The following is a 23,705-nucleotide window of genomic DNA, read 5'->3' on the forward strand; positions in this document are numbered from 1 at the left end:
ATGGTCATTTAATAGGCCAATGTACTGGAGGATGTAATAATTTGCCAAGTATTCTTGGGGAATATATTCTAACAATTTTGACAGTCATGTATGTAATCAAATACTTGACTTTGAGATGGTGTGATGTAATTGTTACAGTTACTTCTGTTAAGGATATTTAAAAACATATGTCTATACTTCACTTAATACTGTGCAGTGGGCAGAAGCCTGGGTCCAACATCCATTTCCATTTATCCCATATTATATCACTAATGGTACAAAGGAGGACAATTGTTAACAGTCCTCCTTGAGGGCTCTGATTTGTCAGATGCTCTTGTCTGTATGTCTTCTAAGAGCAGTGTGTAGGATGAAGTAATTTTTAGACTGAACGGTCTTGAAATGGATGTTCACAGAATATTGCTAGATATTAATTTTCATTTAATTAATGATGAAGTCTGAGATTGTCAAATTTACCTCCTATGTGGATAATAATATTGATATAAATTAATGACCTACTGGAGTACTCTGAAAACAACCTCACAGTGTGTAAGGCAGGGTACTTCTGTCAATACTATTATTTCCTCACATATCTAGGGCATGATAATTTCTTTGACCCACATATTAGAGACTGCAATAATTTATACAACTATTGCTGGACAGTATGCTCTTGTAATTTGGGCAGTTAAACATGTACATGGGATGGACGGTTGATACTGAGACAGTATCTCCATGTTTACAGTTACTTTTTTTTAAGAGCATGTGAAACATGTATCTATACTCCATTATGCAATTATTGCTGGAAATTATTCTCTTGTAATTTGGGAAGTTACACATGTACAGGGAATAGATGTTGACATTGAGATAGTTTCAGCTCCTTGCTTTTCTGTTAAAGAACATTGAAAACATATGGCTATACTCCACATGCCAGCTAAATAATGTGTACTGGAGAGAACTTCTGTTTCTACGACTGTCATCACTTACTACAGATAAAATTGCAAATGGTACATACAAAAACAATTGTTGACAACTCTCTTGTGGGTTGTAATTTGTCAGATATTCTTGTCTTTACCACTTCTAGAAGTAATGTTTTGGATGAAGTAATGTTTTACCTGCCAAATTCAGAATATATGCTCTCAGAATATTGATAGTGAAGTCTGATCATTAAAGTGATTAAACTGTTGATGTGGTGTAGACTGCATACTTCCACATCTACGTGATTACTCTGCTATTTACAATTAAGTGTCTAGCAGAGGTTTCAGTAAACCACATGATTTCTGTTATTTTATCATGATGTTCATTTCCCCCTGTGTAGGTAGGTGCCAACAGAATGTTTTCACAATTGGAGGAGAAAACTGGTAATTGAACTTTTGTGAGAAGATCCCATCACAACAAAAAATGCCTTTGTTTTAATTACTGCCACTCCAATTTAAGTATCATGTCTGTGGCACTATCTCCCCTATTTTGTGATAATACAAAATGACCCACATGTCTTTAAACTTTTCTGATGCCATCTGTCAGTCCAACCTGATGCGGATACCACAATGCATAGCAGTACTCCTGAATAGGGTGGACAAGTGTGGTGTAAGTAATTTCTTTAGTAGGTCTGTTGCACATTCTAACTGTTCTGCCACTGAATCAGAGTCTTTGATTAGCTCTCCTCCCAAATTGTCTATGTGATCGTTCCAATTTAGGTTACTTGTAATTGTAATCCCTAAATATTTAGTTGAATTTACAGCATTCAGATTTGTGTGACTTATTACATAATCAAAATTTAGCGGATTTCTTTTAGTACTCATCTGAATAATGTCACACTTTTCTTTATTTGGGGTCAATCGCCACTTTTCACACCACACAGGTATCTTATCTAAATCATTTTGCAATTTGTTTTGGTCTTCTGATGACTTTACAAGATGGTAAACGACAGCATCATCTGCAAATAATCTAAGAGAGCCACTCAGATTGTCTCCTATGTCATTAATATAAAACAGTAACAATAGAGGACCTATAACACTTCCTTGGGGAACGCCAGATATTACTTCTGTTTTACTCAATAATTTTCCTTCTATTACTACGAACTGTGACCTTTCTGACAGGAAATCATCCAGTTGCACAACTGAGGCTATATTCCATAGGCATACAGTTTGGCTAGAAGATGCTTGTGAAGAATGGAGTTGAAAGCCTTCTGGAAATCTAAAAATATTGAATCAATTTGACATCCCTTGTTGATAGCACTCACACCTTCATGAATATAATAAGCTAATCGTGTTTCACGAGAATGATGTTTCCTGAATCCGTTTTGACTGTGTGTCAATAAATCATTTTACTCAAGGTAATTCATAACGTTCGAATACAGTATATATCTCAAAATCCTACTGCAAATCGCCATTAGTGATATGGGCCCATAATTCAGTGGATTACTCCTATTTCCCTTTTGTGCATTGGTGTGACTTGAGCAACTTTCTAGTCTTTAGGTGCGGAACTTTCTGTGAGCAAATGGTTGTATATGATTGCTAAATGTGGGGTTATTGCACCAGAATACTCTGAAAGGAACCTAACTGCTACACAATCTAGACTGGATGCATTGCCTTTATTAACTGATTTAAGCCGCTTTGCTACACCAGGGATATCTACTTCAACATTTCTCATCTTCACAGTTGTTCTTGATTGGAATTCAGGACTATTTACTTCATCATCTTTGGTGAAGGAGTTTCAGAAAACCATGTTTAATACTTCTTCTTTAGTGGCACTGCCATCAGTGACTTCACTATTGTTATCACGCAGTGAAGGTATTGACTGCATCTTGCCACTGGTGTGCTTTACGTATGACCAGAATGTCTTTGGGTTTTCTGCCAGATTCCAAGACAGAGTTACGTCACGGAAAATGAAAACCAGGAATACGTAATAGATGTAGAAGTCTACACACAGAAGGAAAGGGTGCAAATCTCACTGAGATAGAAATCTTAGAAATTAAGAAACAAATGTGGGTATCCCCATATTTATCTTTCTATGAACAAACTCAGTGCAACTGTTCACCCATTTTAGCTAATAGTGAAACCCCTACATAGAAGAACAAAGGAAATTTTCAATCCTGTATGTAGCACTGTTCTTCTGTACGTTTAGCCATAGTTATTGTTAATCTCGTTCTGAAGAATTTTGTAAATCATTGTGTAATTTTGTCAAAACTGTCAACAGAGATAATATTTACAGTTTGACAGGAAACAATAGATCCAAAAGTTATGTTTATGTGTACCTGATTTTTATGTTTGGGATCAATTATATAGTAGAAAACAGGCTTATAACATGAAACCTAGGCTGTAAGTAATAAAGAAGTTTTGGGAATAAGTCTAAAAATTATTTTGTTTATTTAATACAATATGTAATGTTTCACCAAAAACACATAATTGGATCAATTAAAATCATCAATAGCCTTTGAGGTTGTCTCACATACTATTAACGTATTATTTAAAGTTGAAGGTCATTAAAAATCCATATCTTTCGTTCTGTCTTTCTTTCTATTGCTACTGCCTTTATCTCGCATTGTGCACAGGGTCGGTAGGGTTAAGTACAAATTTGGCATGGTTACTTGGAAGGGGTGGCCGGATGCCCTTCCTACCGCCACCCCCATACACCCCCTGAGACCGAATTAGTGAACCCGAGCTGTCTGCGTCTAGTGTAAATTGTGAAATAGTGTGAATGTTTTTCAAAAGTCTGCAAGTCGAGTAACTGAGGTGGAACGTGCAGACCAGCCTGGTATTCACCTAGTAGGATGCGGAAAACTGCCAAAAAACCACATCCAGGCTGGCAGACACACCGGCCATCCCCATTAATCTGCCGGGCGGATTTGATCTAGGGCAAGCTTGCCTACCGGAGCCCAGGAAGCAGCTCGTTAGCACACTTGGCTACCCTGGCAGGTCATTAAAGATCTACATGAGTACTTGCAAACCATAATGCTGAGTGAGCTACCATGTACGTCCGGTACCACTGTTGTTTTCTCCTCTCCTCGCTGCATATGTGAATGATGCTACAGAGGAACCACTCTCCATTAAAATCCTTATGACCTATGGGTTTTCATCGAAATAAATATGTGTGGACTCACACATTGGAGGATGTAGTAATTTGCTCAATTATCCTCACAATGGCTGTCCTTGTACCTTGGAATTTCAGTTGTGTACCGAAAATAGACACTGAATTTCTAGACTGACTAGTACCCTTATTTATGGTTACTTCTGTTGATGAAACTTCAAAACAATGAAATGCATTTTTAAATGTGAATATCAACAACCATCAGCCATATAATAAAATGATGGCCGTAAAAATTTGTGCTGAACCAGGACTTGAGGCTTGATTTGCCATTTACCATGCCAAGTCACCCTACCATTAGGCAACCCAAGCACACTTTGTGGTCAGAAAGAAATATCCATTTCTGATCAGCCCCGTGTCTACCTCCTGCATTCATACATTCATTATGTATGTTCTCATACTGGGGAGACATTTAATTGAAAGCCACTTGCCTAAAATTGTTGGATAAATATGATATTGCAGTGTGGTCATTTTACCTCAACCAGAAGGTGTAACATGAACTGTGAACTTGAAGTGCCAGAAGACACAAACTGTGAAGTTAAAGTACCAGAAGGATTCCAGGAATACTTCAAAAACATCCAAAGTACACATCATGCTGCTGGAAAACATATCTAAACATACAGTGAATCCAAACATACAAAATCTAAATCTGTTTCAGAAACACTGAAGCATCCTTCAGGAAACAGAGTCTGGAATTTACATTTAGGCTAAAAACATAAAACTGCTTAGAAATGCAAAACAGATAAAGCACCCCAATTTGGATCACTAATAACAATAAGCTCAAACTACCAGCAAGATCAGAGCACATTAATAGAACCTGACTGTTTTAAAAGAAAGGTCAACAAACCATTTAATAGTGATATGAAAATGACAAAAAATAATAAGACAGTTCTCCTTGCTAACAGTCAAGGCAGAGGGATTGCAGGAATGCTTAGCTACCATCAGAAGGTAAATATTACCAGTATTATGAAACTTGGAGCAGAACTGGGGGAATCCTTGAAGGACTACAAAAACAAGAGTTGTATGTTACAAAATCAATCTCATTGTTGTAGGTGGTGCAAACGATGTGTACAAAAATGAATGTAAGCACAGCTCTGGGATATATTTTAACTAAAATAGATGTTCATATGGCAATTGTGATAGGAATGTCATGCAAGTTTGATCTTGTGGATACTTCTGTTATAAATGAAGAGATCTAAAAGGCCAACATGATCTACAGACATATTTACCAGTCCAGTTCAAATGCTTCTTTTCTCAGCATAGATGATTTGGTAAGAAATAATTTTATAGCATATGACATGCATCTGAATAAAGGGGCAGATCATTACTGAGCCACAGAATTAAAGTGTTTTCGGGAGGTTTTCATTATAGAAATGAGAGCTGTGACACTGTTGCACTGCCATCAGAAAGAGACACATGTAAATCATTGTACACAGTCAAGACCAATACAGAGCTGCTAAATCCTTCTTTACCAGATGATGCTGAGGATGAGGATGCTGTCACTGCATGCCCATCTGTATGTTTAAAAGTATTTCATGAATGTATGCAATCCATAAATAATAAAGTGTAGCAACTAGAATTAGAATTGCAAACACCAGTCTGTACCATTGTATTTATCACTGAACACTGGGGTAAGGAAAATAAAACTCTATATTTTCCATTAACATCTTATGACCTGGCCTGTTCCTGTAGTGCAATTTCCATGAAAGGTGGGGGTTCCTGTATTAATGTGAAAAAAGTTGTACATTTAAACTCTTCAAATATTTTGAATTATCATTGACTGAAATATCAGCAAACAGCATTCCAGAAAAAATTATTTTATTTTGTTTGTATAAATGCCCCAGTGGTAATACGGATAATTTTTTGTTGAAACTCAGAGCTTAGACAAGGTATATAGTATAAAAATGAACATTCTCACATTTGGGAATTTAAATATCAACAAAATAAAATCATATGATGTTAGTAGTACATAGCTGAATATCCTCTACATCCCTGGCATAACAACACTCATAAACTGTCCAACGAGAGTGACCAAACAATCTTCCTCAATAACAGACGATATAGCAACAGAGATAGAAAGCAAGCACTGTCAGTTACTTGTTCAAAATCTAGGAATATCAGATAAATTATGTGAGACTCTGAAAGAAAATGTTTGTGTAGCAAAGTCTGCTAACTTAACTGAATAAAAAATGTTCTTTTCAGAAGCAAACCTATGTTAGTTTCATTTATTTACTTTTTATTTATTGTAATTTTTTTTGCATGGAGACACCAACTGGTGTCTTTTGCAAACGTCATAGCATTTTTTTACAAGTTTAGTACAATATATATATATATATATATATATATATATATATATATATATATATATATATATATATATATATATATATATTGAACTAGAACATTCTTAGGATTATTATTAATCCCATCAATGTTTTGACTTACACCATCACGAATTAATATTATTTGAAATAAACTAAACCTAACCTTACACAATGAATTTAAAACATTACTAGGACCAAAATCATTTAATGGAACAACATTCATCTTCATTTCAATCTTTATTATAATACTATTTAATAATTTCATAGGATTATTCCCTTACATCTTTACTAGAACAAGACATTTAGCATTAACATTTGCAATCGCTCTACCTATATGATTAAGATTTATGTTATTTGGATGAATTAATCATACCTATCATATATTTACACACCTTGTTCCTCAAGGAACACCGCCTGCATTAATATCATTTATAGTATTAATTGAAACAATTAGAAATGTCATTCGACCGGGTACATTAGCAGTACGACTAGCAGCAAATATAATTGCAGGACACTTACTATTAACATTACTAGGAAATACAGGACCATCTATAGCAATAAACTTAATCTCACTATTAATTATTGGACAAATACTTCTATTAATTCTAGAATTAGCAGTAGCAATATTTCAAGCTTATGTTTTCTCAATTTTAAGAACTTTATAATCTAGAGAAGTATACTAAACCTATGTTAACAACTCATTCAAATCACCCATTCCACTTAGTAGATTATAGACCTTGACCATTAACAGGAGCAATTGGAGCAATAGTTTTACTATCAGGATTAGCAAAATGATTTCACCTATTTAACATTAACTTATTTATAATTGGATTTGGAATTACCTTACTAACTATAATCCAATGATGACGAGATGTAGTACGAGAAGGAACATACCAAGGACTACATACGGGATTTGTATCAATTGGATTACGATGAGGAATAATTTTATTTATTGCATCAGAAGTACTATTCTTTGTTTCATTTTTCTGAGCATTTTTAGAAGAAGACTAGCACCTACTATTGAACTAGGGATATTATGACCCCCAATAGGAATTCAACCTTTTAATCCTATACAAATTCCATTACTTAATACAGCTATTCTTTTAGCATCAGGAGTAACAGTAACATGAGCACATCATAGTCTAATAGAATCTAACCATACTCAAGCATTACAAGGACTATTCTTCACAGTATTATTAGGACTATACTTCACTATACTTCAAGCATATGAGTATTGAGAAGCACCCTTCACCATTGCAGATGCAGTTTATGGATCAACATTCTTTGTTGCAACAGGATTCCATGGGCTACATGTAATTATTAGAACAATCTTCTTATCAACATGTCTACTTCGACATTCAATAAATCAATTCTCACCAAGACACCACTTTGGATTTGAAGCAGCAGCATTATACTGACACTTTGTAGATGTAGTGTGATTATTCTTATACATCTCTATTTATTGATGATGTAGATAATTGTTTTTCTAGTATAAATAGTACATTTGACTTCCAATCAAAAAGCTTGATATTAATCAAGAAAAACATCCTAATTCTATCTACAAGAATTTTTATTAGATTTATTATCCCAATAATTGTTATAATCCTTGCAACAACATTATCAAAAAAATTAATTAATGACTGAGAAAAAAGCTCACCATTTGAGTGTGGATTTGATCCAAAAAGATCAGTACGAATACCCTTCTCACTTCGATTCTTCTTAATTGCAGTAATTTTCTTAATTTTTGATGTAGAAATCGCACTAATCCTCCCAATTGTAATTATTTTTAAAACTTCAGACATTATAATCTGAACAATATCAACAATATTTTTTATTATAGTATTACTAGGAGGACTATATCATGAATGAAATCAAGGAGCTTTACAATGAGCAGAATAAAGGGTTGTAGTTAACTATAACATTTGGGTTGCATTCATAAAGTATTAATATAATCAATCAACCTTAAATAGAATAAGAAGCGAAATATTGCAGTCAGTTTCGACCTGGAAGGTTGGTAAATAAAATACCCTTATTCTTATTAATTGAAGCCAAAAGGAGGCATATTACTGTTAATAATATAATTGAACTATAAAGTTCCAATTAAGGAAATGTAAAGCCAATATGAAAGCTGCTAACTTTTTATATTAGCGGTTAAATTCCGTTAACATTTCTAAAATTTATATAGTTTAAATAAAACATTACATTTTCACTGTAAAAATAATATATGTATATTTATAAATACCTAAAAGTAAAAATACTTCCATAACATCTTCAGTGCCACGCTCTAATCATAAGCTATTTAAGTAAACGAAAAATAATATCACCAAAATAAACAAACAAAAAATAAAAGTTAAAAGATAAATCTTAAAATTAGAATCATATCAACCTTGTATATAACCAATTAAATAAATAAACAGTCTATATAAACCTTGACCACCAAATAATTCACCCCAACCATAATCAAATGATTTAGATGAATAATAACCCAATTTTAAAGGAATATATCTAATAAACTTGGTTGAAAGAAAAGGTATAAACCACATAGAACCAGCAAATCTGACAAAAGAAAGTATACTTAAAGAAAATAAATTTTGAGAAAAATCAAAATTAGAAATAAGATAACCCAAATAAGCACCCAAAACAACCACAGTAATAGTTAAAAACTTTAAATAATAAGGCAAAGCAATCACATGAGGAATAGGAAAAATTAATCAAGACAAAAGACTGCCACCAAAAACAGCAACAAATAATAAACCAATTATACCAAACGAAATATAATAACCCTTATCATCAAAAGAAGATCTAGAATAAAAATTATTATCACCAGATATTGAATAATAAAAAAGACGAAAAGAATAAGAAGCAGTTAAGCCAGTAGAAAAGAAATAAAGAAAATATTAAACAATTAATCCATCTTAAACAAACCATTTCAAGAATTAAATCCTTTGAATAAAAACCTGCTAAAAATGGTATACCACACAAAGATAAACTAGAAACATTAAAACAAAGTGAAGTTGAAGGCATAAAATTAACAATAGAACCTATAAAACGAATGTCCTAAGAATCCTTTAAATTGTGAATTATTGAACCTGCACACATAAACAATAAAGCCTTAAATAAAGCATGAGCTAATAAATGAAGAAATGCAAGTTTTGGGTAACCCATAGCCAAAATTCTTATTATTAAACCAAGTTGTCTTAAAGTAGAAAGAGCAATAATTTTCTTCAAATCAAATTCAAAATTCGCCCCCAAACCAGCCATAAATATAGTTATACAACCAATTAAAAGGAAAAATCAACCACAATTATAAGTATCTAATATTGGTCTGAAACGAATTAATAAATAAACCCCAGCAGTAAAAAGAGTAGAAGAATGGACCAAAGCAGGAACAGGAGTAGGAGCAGCCATAGCAGCAGGAAGCCAAGAAGAAAAAGGAATTTGAGCTCTTTTAGTTATGGCTGCTAAAACAGTTAATATAGTAATAAGCTTTATTTCAAAAGAATTAGAAATAAAATCATAATAATAAATATAATTTCAACCACCAAAATTTAATATTCAAGCAATAGAAATTAAAATAGCAACATCACCAATACGATTAGAAAGTGCAGTTAATATACCCGCGTTATAAGATTTTACATTTTGGTAGTAAATAACTAAACAATAAAAAACTAAACCTAAACCATCCCATCCTAATAAAATTCTAATCAAATTAGGACTAATAATTAAAAAACCTATAGAAAGAATAAATATTAAAACAATAATAATAAAACGATTTATATTTTTTTCTCCAGATATATAATCCTCTCTATAATAAATAACCAAAGAAGAAATATACATAACCAAAGCCATAAAAATAAGAGACATTCAATCGAAAATTAAAGTCATAACAACCAAAGAACCATTTAAATTAGAAAGTTCTCATTCAACAAAAACTCTATAATCAATTATTAAATAATAAATACCCAAAATAAAAATTATAGTTCTAGAAAAAAATAAAGAAAAAACTCAAAGAACAAATAGAAAACAAATTCACGGCCTAAGATGAAAAAATTCATATCACTGATTCCACAAAACAACATTTTTAATTAAAATACTTAAGCAACCTAAATAAAAAATACTGCCCCTTTAAACAAAGAATATTTAAAGGCAATCAATGTAAAAGTAAAATATGATATTCACGAAAATAACCAAGAGAACAAGTACAAACACCAGAATAATAATTACCATGCTGAGAATAAGAATACATGTATAAAGTATAAACAGCTCTAAAAAAAGACAAAAAAATTAAAGCAAAAAATCTAAAAGAAGATCAAGTCATAATTCTATTTAATAATCTAAGTTCACCTACCAAATTTAAATAAGGAGGAGCAGCTATATTAGAAGATCTCAAGAGGAATCATCATAAAGCCATTCTTGGTATTAAATTAATCATACCCTTGTTAATTAATAATCTTTGTCTACCTAAACGCTCATAAATAATATTAGACAAACAAAATAAACCAGAAGAACACAAACCATGACCAACCATTAAAGAAAGAGAACCCATACAACCCCATCAATTTATAGTCATCAATCCTCCAATAACCATTCTTATATGGGCAACAGAATAATATGCAATTAAAGACTTTAAATCAACCTGACGAAAACAAATAAATCTAACAATAACACCACCAGATAAGCCTAAAGACAATAAAAAATAATTAAACTTTAAACCCAAATAAGAAATAACCTTCATAACACGAAAAATACCATAACCACCTAACTTTAATAAAACACCAGCAAGAATCATTCTACCTGAAATAGGGGCCTCAACATGAGCCTTAGGAAGCCATAAATGAACCAAAAATATTGGCATCTTAACTAAAAAAGCAAGAATTATAAACACATAAAATATAAAATAATAAGAACCAAAATCAACCAATAAAGGAAAATATAAAGTATTAGAAAAATCATAAACCCTAAATAAAACTAATAATAAAGGCAATCTAGCAACCAGAGCATAAAAAATTAAATAAACACCAGCCTGTAAACGTTCAGGTTGATAACCTCAACCTAAATTCAAAAGTAAAGTAGGAACTAATCTAGCCTCAAAAAAAATATAAAAAGAAAGAAGACTCAGTCTAGCAAAATAACAATAAAGCATAATCATTAATTTAAGACTATAAAGACAAAAAAATTAGAATGATAAGAACTTAAATAAACTGAACCTCTAGCAGTAATTATTAAAGAACAAATTCAAAAACTAAGCAAAATCAAACTAAAAGAAAAATAATCAATACCAACATAATATCTAATCATATTCAAATCTGCATATGAATAAACACAAATCATAAAAACAAAACTAGACATAAACATTAAAGAATGAACCAACCATCAACAATTATTAACCAAAGAGGGATCAAAAAAATAGTTATAAATAAATACTTTAACATAAAGATAATCCAAAAGAATTAACAAAATCATTCCCATGAGAACGAATTATTGAAACTAAAATAGAAAGACCTAAAGCACATTCACAAACAGAAAAAACCAAAAAAGTAACAGGAAAAAAATAATCATAATCAAATTCAATAAGAAAAACAATAATTAATATAAATAAAGAAAGAACAAATTATTCTAATCTCAAAAGAACCATTAATAAATGCATACGTTTAGAGGAAAAAACATAAACACCAGCAAAATAAATCAATAAAGAAGTAAAGACAGAGAATATAAACATTAGTTTTAATAGTTTAAAAAAAACACCGGTCTTGTAAACCGGAAATAAGTTCAGCCCCCACTTTTAAAACTTCAGAGGTGAAAAAGCTTTCCATCATCGGTCCCCAAAACCGATATTTTTAATAAAATAACCCCTGAAATGATCAAAATATTAATTATATCACAATCAAACGTAATAAATATTAATTTTATTAAATTAAGACACCCAATATCAATAATGCTTTTCATTATCCTACAAACCTTTTTAGTCAGGCTAATAACAGGAACAATAATGGAAAGATATTGATTATCATATATTTTATTTTTAACGTTTCTTGGTGGTATATTAGTTCTATTTATTTATATTACGAGAATTGCGTCAAACGAAATATTCCAACCTAAATCAATTATGACAATTATTATCTTAACAATATGAGTATTTATTATATCAATATTAATTATTCTAGATATAACAATATTTATAGACTTTTTCAATAATACTGAAACTATAAGTATTGCTAATTCAATCAATTATCAAGAAATAACAATATCTTTAGAAAAACTATATAATAGACCAACATTTATTATTACAATAATAATAATAATTTATTTATTTTTGGCACTATTAGCAGTTGTTAAAATCACCAAAATTAACCAGGGGCCTATTCATAAAATAAGATAATTTACTAATGAATAAACCCTTACGATTAAGACATCCTTTAATTAAAATCATTAATAACTCTTTAGTTGATTTGCCTGCACCAACAAATATTTCATTTTGATGAAATTTTGGGTCCCTACTAGGGTTATGTTTGGTAATTCAAATTGTAACCGGACTATTTTTAGCTATGCATTATACATCAAATATTGAAATAGCATTTAGTAGTGTAGTTCACATCTGCCGAGACGTAAATAATGGTTGAATTATTCGATTCTTACACGCAAATGGAGCTTCTATATTTTTTATTTGTATTTATTTACATGTAGGACGAGGAATTTACTACGGATCTTACATATACATGCACACCTGAATAATTGGTACAGTAATTCTATTCTTAGTTATAGCAACAACATTTATAGGATACGTTTTACCTTGAGGTCAAATATCATTCCGAGGTGCGACAGTAATTACTAATTTATTATCAGCAATTCCATATTTAGGGACAGATTTAGTTCAATGAGTATGAGGAGGGTTTGCTGTTGATAATGCAACATTAAATCGATTCTTTACATTCCATTTTGTACTACCGTTCATTATTGCTGCCATGGCAGCAATTCATTTATTTTTCCTTCACCAAACAGGGTCTATTACCCCATTAGGCCTAAATGCAGATATTGAAAAAATCCCATTTCACCCATACTTTACTTTCAAGGACTCTATTACATTTGTATTAATAACATCATTATTAATTATATTGTGCTTGATTAATCCTTACCTTCTAGGGGATCCAGATAATTTTGTGCCTGTTAACCCATTAGTAACTCCAGTCCATATTCAACCAGAATGATATTTCTTATTTGCATATGCAATTCTACGATCAATCACTAATAAGCTAGGAGGTGTTATTGCATTATTCTTATCAATTAGAATCTTAATAATTTTACCATTTAATAATAAAACACCATTTCAAGGCATTCAATTCTATCCTATTAATCAGATTTTATTCTGAATTATAGTAGTTGTTGCATGCTTATTAACATGAATTGGTAAACGACCTGTTGAAGAACCTTAAATCATAACAGGACAAATCTTAACAATTATCTACTTTACATACTTCTTAATTAATGTACATATTGCAAATGTATGAGATAAACTAATTAAGGAATAATAAGTTAATTAGCTTAGGAAAAGCATATGTTTTGAAAACATACTCTTCTATTAACTTTTCTTAAAAAATTTCACTAAATAAATGAAATAAATAAAATCTTTAAACCGACAAAGAAAATAAAAAAATTAAAAGATATAGGCTAAAACTTTTTCAAGCTAAGTACATTAACTTATCATAACGAAAACGTGGTAATGTACCCCGAACTCAAATAAACCCAAAGGACATAACAGCAAGCTTAATAAAAAATATAAAAGAATAAAAATCACCACCTAAAAAAATTCAAGCTAATAATATTCTTATAAAAACAATTCTTGTATACTCAGCTAAAAAAATTAAAGTAAAACTGCCTGCACCATATTCAATATTAAACCCTGAAACTAACTCAGATTCACCTTCGGCAAAGTCAAAACGAGTACGGTTTGTTTCAGCTAAACAAGAAGCAAAACAAGCTAAAGCTAAAGGAAAAGAAATAATAATAAATCAACAATAAAGCTGGTAATTTATAAAATCAAACATGTTAAAACTACCAATTAAAATAATTAAAGATAATAAAATTAAAGCCAAACTAACTTCATATGAAATTGTTTGAGCAACAGAACGAAGAGAACCTAGTAAAGAATAATTTGAATTAGAAGACCAACCAGCAATTATAACAGTATAAACACCTAATCCAGTACAACATAAAAAAAACAAAAATCCATAAGAAAAAGAACATATATAAGTTAAGTAAGGGAAAATTACTCAAACAGCCAAGGAAATTATTAAACTAAAAACAGGAGAAAAATAATAAAGTAAATAATTAGATATAATAGGAATTGGCTGCTCCTTACAAATTAACTTAATAGCATCACTAAAGGGTTGAGGAATTCCTACAAAACCTACTTTATTTGGGCCCTTTCGAATTTGGATGTAACCTAAAACCTGACGCTCTAATAAAGTTAAAAAAGCAACACTAATTAAAACACAAATACTAATAAAAGAAAATTCAAAATAAACATAAATAAATCATAAAGTATCAATACTATTTGTAGACAAAATCTACATAAATGAATTCTAAATTCAACACATTAATCTGTCAAAATAGTAATTTAATTAATATTAATCAATAAAAAAAAATATTTCAACCATATGGTCCTTTCGTGCTAATATGAATAAATAATCTTAGGATAGAAACCGACCTGGCTCACGCCGGTTTGAACTCAGATCATGTAAGAATTTAAAGCTCAAACAGACCTAATTACTGGGCTACTGCACCCAAAATTTTTCTTAATCCAACATCGAGGTCGCAATCTGCTTTGTCGATATGAGCTCTCAAAAACAATTACACTGTTATCCCTAAGGTAACTTAATCTTATGATCATAAATTATGGATGAAAACATCAAACATAAATAAATGATATAATAATGAAGAGTTTATTCATTCTTCATGTCACCCCAACAAAACATCATCATTAAATATAGAAAGCAAACAAAAAACTATATAAAAATAAAATGTTAGGCTCTATAGGGTCTTCTCGTCCTAAAGAAAAATTTAAGCCTTTTGACTCAAAAGTTAAATTCAAAAATTTATTAAGAGACAGTTGATTTCTCGTCATGCCATTCATTCCAGCCACTAATTAAGAGACTAATGTTTATGCTACCTTTGCACGGTCAAAATACCGCTGCTCATTAAAAATCTGCTCAGTGAGCAGGCCAGACCTCAAAGTGTTTTCAAGAGGACAATTTTTGATAAACAGGCGGAAATCAATTTTGCCTAGTTCCTTATAATAAATTGACAAGGTAAAAATTATATACAAATAAATATACTAATTCTATCATTATTACAAAAATTTTAAAATTAAATAAATAATCTTAATAAAAAACCTAAAATAATTATAAAATCAAAATAAAAAATAATGAAATAAAACGTAATCTTAGAGATAGCTGGTTTAAAGCTTAGTTATAATAAATACCCAAAATGAAAATTATCGTTCTAGAAAAAAATAAAGAAAAAAAACTCAAAGAACAAATAGAAAACAAATTCACGGCCTAAGATTAAAAAATTCATATCATTGATTCCACAAAACAACATTTTTAATTAAAATACTTAAGCAACCAAAATAAAAAAATACTCCTCCTTTAAACAAAGAATATTTAAAGGCAATCAATGTAAAAGTAAAAGATGATATTCACGAAAATAACCAAGAGAACAAGTATAAACACCAGAATAATAATTACCATGCTGAGAATAAGAATACATGTATAAAGTATAAACAGCTCTAAAAAAAACAAAAAAATTAAAGCCAAAAATCTAAAAGAAGATCAAGTAATAATTCTATTTAATAATCTAAGTTCACCTACCAAATTTAAAGAAGGAGGAGCAGCTATATTAGAAGATCTCAAAAGGAATCATCATAAAGCCATTCTTGGTATTAAATTAATCATACCCTTGTTAATTAATAATCTTTGTCTACCTAAACGCTCATAAATAATATTAGACAAACAAAATAAACCAGAAGAACACAAACCATGACCAAACATTAAAGAAAGAGAACCCATACAACCCCATCAATTTATAGTCATCAATCCTCCAATAACCATTCTTATATGGGCAACAGAATAATATGCAATTAAAGACTTTAAATCAACCTGACGAAAACAAATAAATCTAACAATAACACCACCAGATAAGCCTAAAGACAATAAAAAATAATTAAACTTTAAACCCAAATAAGAAATAACCTTCATAACACGAAAAATACCATAACCACCTAACTTTAATAAAACACCAGCAAGAATCATTCTACCTGAAATAGGGGCCTCAACATGAGCCTTAGGAAGCCATAAATGAACCAAAAATATTGGCATCTTAACTAAAAAAGCAAGAATTATAAACACATAAAATATAAAATAATAAGAACCAAAATCAACCAATAAAGGAAAATATAAAGTATTAGAAAAATCATAAACCCTAAATAAAACTAATAATAAAGGCAATCTAGCAACCAGAGCATAAAAAATTAAATAAACACCAGCCTGTAAACGTTCAGGTTGATAACCTCAACCTAAATTCAAAAGTAAAGTAGGAACTAATCTAGCCTCAAAAAAAATATAAAAAGAAAGAAGACTCAGTCTAGCAAAATAACAATAAAGCATAATCATTAAAATTAAGACTATAAAGACAAAAAAATTAGAATGATAAGAACTTAAATAAACTGAACCTCTAGCAGTAATTATTAAAGAACAAATTCAAAAACTAAGCAAAATCAAACTAAAAGAAAAATAACAATACCAACATAATATCTAATCATATTCAAACCTGCATATGAATAAACACAAATCATAAAAACAAAACTAGACATAAACATTAAAGAATGAACCAACCATCAACAATTATTAACCAAAGAGGGATCAAAATAATAGTTATAAATAAATACTTTAACATAAAGATAATCCAAAAGAATTAACAAAATCATTCCCATGAGAACGAATTATTGAAACTAAAATAGAAAGACCTAAAGCACATTCACAAACAGAAAAAACCAAAAAAGTAACAGGAAAAAAATAATCATAATCAAACTCAATAAGAAAAACAATAATTAATATAAATAAAGAAAGAACAATATATTCTAATCTCAAAAGAACCATTAATAAATGCTTATGTTTAGAGGGAAAAACATAAACACCAGCAAAATAAATCAATAAAGAAGTAAAGACAGAGAATATAAACATTAGTTTTAATAGTTTAAAAAAAACCGGTCTTGTAAACCGGAAATAAGTTCAGCCCCCACTTTTAAGACTTCAGAGGTGAAAAAGCTTTCCATCATCGATCGCCAAAACCGATATTTTTAATAAACTAACCACTGAAATGATCAAAATAATAATTATATCACAATCAAACGTAATAAATATTAATTTTATTAAATCAAGACACCCAATATCAATAATGCTTTTCATTATCCTACAAACCTTTTTAGTCAGGCTAATAACAGGAACAATAATGGAAAGATATTGATTATCATATATTTTATTTTTAACGTTTCTTGGTGGTATATTAGTTCTATTTATTTATATTACGAGAATTGCATCAAACGAAATATTCCAACCTAAATCAATTATGACAATTATTATCTTAACAATATGAGTATTTATTATATCAATATTAATTATTCTAGATATAACAATACTTATAGACTTTTTCAAAAATACTGAAACTATAAATATAATTCAATCAATTATCTAGAAATAACAATATCTTTAGAAAAACTATATAATAGACCAACATTTATTATTACTTTAATAATAATTATTTATTTATTTTTGGCACTATTAGCAGTTGTTAAAATCACCAATATTAACCAGGGCCTATTCGTAAAATAAGATAATTTACTAATGAATAAACCCTTGCGATTAAGACATCCTTTAATTAAAATCATTAATAACTCTTTAGTTGATTTGCCTGCACCAACAAATATTTCATTTTGATGAAATTTTGGGTCCCTACTAGGGTTATGTTTCGTAATTCAAATTGTAACCGGACTATTTTTAGCTATGCATTATACATCAAATATTGAAATAGCATTTAGTAGTGTAGTTCACATCTGCCGAGACGTAAATAATGGTTGAATTACTCGATTCTTACACGCAAATGGAGCTTCTATATTTTTTATTTGTATTTATTTACATGTAGGACGAGGAATTTACTACGGATCTTACATATACATGCAAACCTGAATAATTGGTACAGTAATTCTATTCTTAGTTATAGCAACCGCATTTATAGGATACGTTTTACCTTCAGGTCAAATATCATTCTGAGGTGCGACAGTAATAACTAATTTATTATCAGCAATTCCGTATTTAGGGACAGATTTAGTTCAATGAGTATGAGGAGGGTTTGCCATTGATAATGCAACATTAAATCGATTCTTTACATTCCATTTTGTACTACCATTTATTATTGCTGCCATGGCAGCAATTCAGTTATTTTTCCTTAACCAAACAGGGTCTAATAACCCATTAGGCCTAAATGCAGATATTGAAAAAATCCCATTTCACCCATACTTTACTTTCAAGGACTCTATTACATATGTATTAATAACAGCATTATTAATTATATTGTGCTTGATTAATCCTTACCTTCTAGGGGATCCAGATGATTTTGTGCCTGCTAACCCATTAGTAACTCCAGTCCATATTCAACCAGAATGATATTTCTTATTTGCATATGCAATTCTACGATCAATCCCTAATAAGCTAGGAGGTGTTATTGCATTATTCTTATCAATTAGAATCTTAATAATTTTACCATTTTATAATAAAACACCATTTCGAGGTATTCAATTCTAACCTGTTAATCAGATTTTATACTGAATTATAGTAGTTGTTGTATGCTTATTAACATGAATTGGTAAACGACCTGTTGAAGAACCTTACATCATAACAGGACAAATCTTAACAATTATCTACTTTACATACTTCTTTATTAATGTACATATTGCAAATGCATTAGATAAACTAATTAAGGAATAATAAGTTAATTAGCTTAGGAAAAGCATATGTTTTGAAAACATAGAACTAGAAGTTTAACTCTTCTATTAACTTTTCTTAAAAAATTTCACTAAATAAATGAAATAAAAAAATCTTTAAACTGACAAAGAAAATAAACAAATTTAAAGATAAAGGAAAAAAACTTTTTCAAGCTAAGTACATTAACTTATCATAACGAAAACGTGGTAATGTCCCCCGAACTCAAATAAACCCAAAGGACATAACAGCAAGCTTAATAAAAGATATATGAGAATAAAAATCACCACAAAAAAAATTAAAGCTAATAATATTCTTATAAAAACAATTCTTGTATACTCAGTTAAAAAAATTAACGTAAAACTGGTGCACCATATTCAATATTAAACCCTGAAACTAACTCAGATTCACCTTCGGCAAAGTCAAAAGGAGTACGGTCTGTTTCAGCTAAACAAGAAGCAAAACAAGCTAAAGCCAAAGGAAAAGAAATAATAATAAATCAACAATCAAGCTGATAATTTATAAAATCAAACATGTTAAAACTACCAATTAAAATAATTAAAGATAATAAAATTAAAGCCAAACTAACTTCATATGAAATTGTTTGAGCAACAGAACGAAGAGAACCTAGTAAAGAATAATTTGAATTAGAAGACCAACCAGCAATTGTAACAGTATAAACACCTAATCTAGTACAACATAAAAAAAATCCACAAGAAAAAGAACATATATAAGTTAAGTAAGGGAAAATTACTCAAACAGCCAAGGAAATTATTAAATTAAAAACAGGAGAAAAATAATAAAGTAAATTGTTAGATATAATAGGAATTGGCTGCTCCTTACAAATTAACTTAATAGCATCACTAAAGGGTTGAGGAATTCCTACAAAACCTATTTTATTTGGGCCCTTTCGAATTTGGACATAACGTAAAACCTTACGCTCTAATAAAGTTAAAAAAGCAACACTAATTAAAACACAAATAACTAATAAAAGAAAATTCAAAATAAACATAAATAAATCATAAAGTATCAATACTATTTGTAGACAAAATCTACATAAATGAATTCTAAATTCAACACATTAATCTGTCAAAATAGTAATTTAATTAATATTAATCAATAAAATAAAAAATATTTCAACCATATGGTCCTTTCGTACTAATATGAATTAATAATCTTAGGATAGAAACCGACCTGGCTCACGCCGGTCTGAACTCAGATCATGTAAGAATTTAAAAGTCGAACAGACCTAATTACTGGGCTACTGCACCCAAAATTTTTCTTAATCCAACATCGAGGTCGCAATCTGCTTTGTCGATATGAGCTCTCAAAAAAAATTACGCTGTTATCCCTAAGGTAACTTAATCTTATGATCATAAATTATGGATCAAAATATCAAACATAAATAAATGATATAATAATGAAGAGTTTATTCATTCATCATGTCACCCAAACAAAACATCATCATTAAATATAGAAAGACAAACAAAAAACTATATAAAAATAAAATGTTAAGCTCTATAGGGTCTCCTTGTCATAAAGAAAAATTTAAGCCTTTTGACTAAAAAGATAAATTCAAAAATTTATTAAGAGATAGTTGATTTCTCGTCAAGCCATTCATTCCAGCCACTAATTAAGAGACTAATGATTATGCTACCTTTGCACGGTCAAAATACCGCTGCTCTTTAAAAATCTGCTCAGTGAGCAGGCCAGACCTCAAAGTATTTTCAAGAGGACATGTTTTGATAAACAGGCGGAAATCAATTTTGCCTAGTTCCTTATAATAAATTCACAATGTAAAAATTATATACAAATAAATATACTAATTCTAACATTATTCCAAACATTTTAAAATTAAATAAATAATCATAATAAAAAACCTAATATCATTATAAAATCAAAATAAAAAATAATGAACTAAAACGTAATCGTATAGATAGCTGGTTTAAAGCTTACTATTATATTTTATAAACAAATTATAGGTTATTAACTTCAAAGCTTATCCCTTAAAGAATAAATAAGTTAATATTTATACTTAAAAAATGAAATAAAAACAATTAACTTCAAAAAATTAAATTTTTTCTTAAGAAACTTGATATCTTGGGAAACGATTAACATCTCATTTCTATAAATAATTTAATAATAATTATGGTACATTATCTATAAATTACTTATAAATCAACCCAAATCGAGACAAGTAAAGTAAATACTAAAATTTTGATAAACCCTGATACAAAAGGTACAATAAATAAAATCTACTTTAAAAAATTTAAAATAATATTACATAAAACAATTACATTACCAATAAACTATAATCTAAAAAATCAATTCTACAAAAATATACTACGACAAAATTCGCCAAAATTATTTTTATTAAATAATTAAATAAACAAAAAATAAATATAATAAAATAAATATTCAAGATATCCTGATTTGCACAGAAAAATTTTCAGTGTAAATGAAACACTTTACTAATAAGTTATATCTTGAAACTGTTACTAGATACACTTTCCAGTTCATCTACTATGTTACGACTTATCTCATCTAAATTGAAGCTAAATTTAAAAAATAAAATAGAATAATCAATAATGAGAGCGACGGGCGATGTATACACATCTCGCAGCCAATATCAGTTTAATTAAATAAATTAAATTACTATCAAATCCACCTTCCTTAATAGTATTTCACCATCAAATCCGTTATAAACAATAATCTATTGTAACCCACCTCCTCTTAACTATAAGCTGCAACTTGACCTGAAATATTTTATAATTATAAATCTTGAGAATTATAACTCTAAAAATATTCTCTGATAACGAAGATATACAAACAAATAAATTAAGTAGAACAAATCATGTGTTATCAATCACGGGGTAGGTTCCTCTGAATGGAATGAGATACCGCCAAATTCTTTGGGTTTAAAGACCTTAACTAATAGTACCCTGGTAAATATAATTAACATTTTAAATAATAGGGTATCTAATCCTAGTTTATTATTTAAATTTTACTGATTCATAAAAAGAGCTATAAATAAAATTAACATTTCACCTTACAAATTTATATTTTAACCCTAAAAATATAAACAACTGTTTTAACCAATAATATTCACTTGTATCAATCGTATAACCGCAGCTGCTGGCACGAATCATGCCGATACTAAATCAATTGCTAAATCCAAAATCACTTGATAATTAAATCAAATTACTGCAAAATAGAACATTTAGTTTAACAAAACTTACATATAATACAAAGAAAAAGTGAATAATATAAGCAAGAATAAAACTTTTGAAAACAAAATAAGAAATTCAAAAATTTATAAAATTAAGAAAAAATAAAAGATTCAATTATTTAAAGAAAAAAAACAAAAAAAAACACAAATAGTGACAAAAAAAAGAAACGCACCCTCGAATGACCACAACAACTTCTCTATTATATATAAATAAAGATTAATATGGAACATGTATACCAATAATTGTATTATATTCTTTCTTATTTAATCTTTCTTTTCACTAATAATAAAGAAAGATTAAATAATATAATAAATATCTTTTATACAATTATGTAAATTAATGTAATATGTTATTATTATAAAATTAACTTTATATTAAGTTAACTTAAATATTAATTAATTTAATAATTTAATTATAGAAAAAATATATAATTATATTATTATAATTAATATAATTATTTATATTAACATAATATTTTATATTTAATATTATCAGTTATATTTATTATATCCAATTATAATAATATTTAATATTAATTTACATATTATGATATAATTTATAATATAATAACCAATTTTAAGCTAAAAACATAAGTAGCTATAATCCTAGGTAAATAAATGTATTAAAATAATCATTTAATAATAATAAAATAACATTATAGGTATATAAATTTAATTAAATGTAATATATTAATATAAATTATTTATTATATATAATATATACTCAAATTATCCGAACCGAGATAAATTAATTAGAAATAACCAAAATGATACATAAACAAATTTAAAAAAAAAATTTTAATTTATATATTAAATATAAATGAAGTGCCTGATTAAAGGGTTACCTTGATAGGGTAAACAAGCAATAAAAATATAATAATAAATGAATCATCAATAAAATATTCTATTGTCAAAGCAATAGCATTGACAATACTATTTTTTTCAATTTTGCTGATTCAAATAAAATATCCAATAGGTTGAGAAACGTAATTTATTCCATCAATAATAATCAGATCTAGATTATTATTAAAGATCGGGGCTGCACCCTTTCATTTCTGATTT

General features: G+C 28.9%; 1 long non-coding RNA gene across 1 annotated transcript; it reads right to left on the reverse strand.

Annotated features, from left to right (window-relative positions):
- Positions 1 to 14,734: 14,734 nt before the first annotated feature.
- On the reverse strand, positions 14,735 to 20,425 carry LOC126184813 (uncharacterized). Its single transcript, XR_007536885.1, has 2 exons — positions 20,349 to 20,425; positions 14,735 to 14,830 (listed from the first exon to the last, which is right to left on the reverse strand). It is a non-coding gene; the product is annotated as an uncharacterized LOC126184813 (long non-coding RNA).
- Between the last annotated feature and the right edge of the window lie 3,280 nt (positions 20,426 to 23,705).

The sequence above is a fragment of the Schistocerca cancellata genome, chromosome 4 (assembly GCF_023864275.1).
Source record: "Schistocerca cancellata isolate TAMUIC-IGC-003103 chromosome 4, iqSchCanc2.1, whole genome shotgun sequence".
Classification (NCBI taxonomy): Eukaryota; Metazoa; Arthropoda; class Insecta; order Orthoptera; family Acrididae; genus Schistocerca; species Schistocerca cancellata.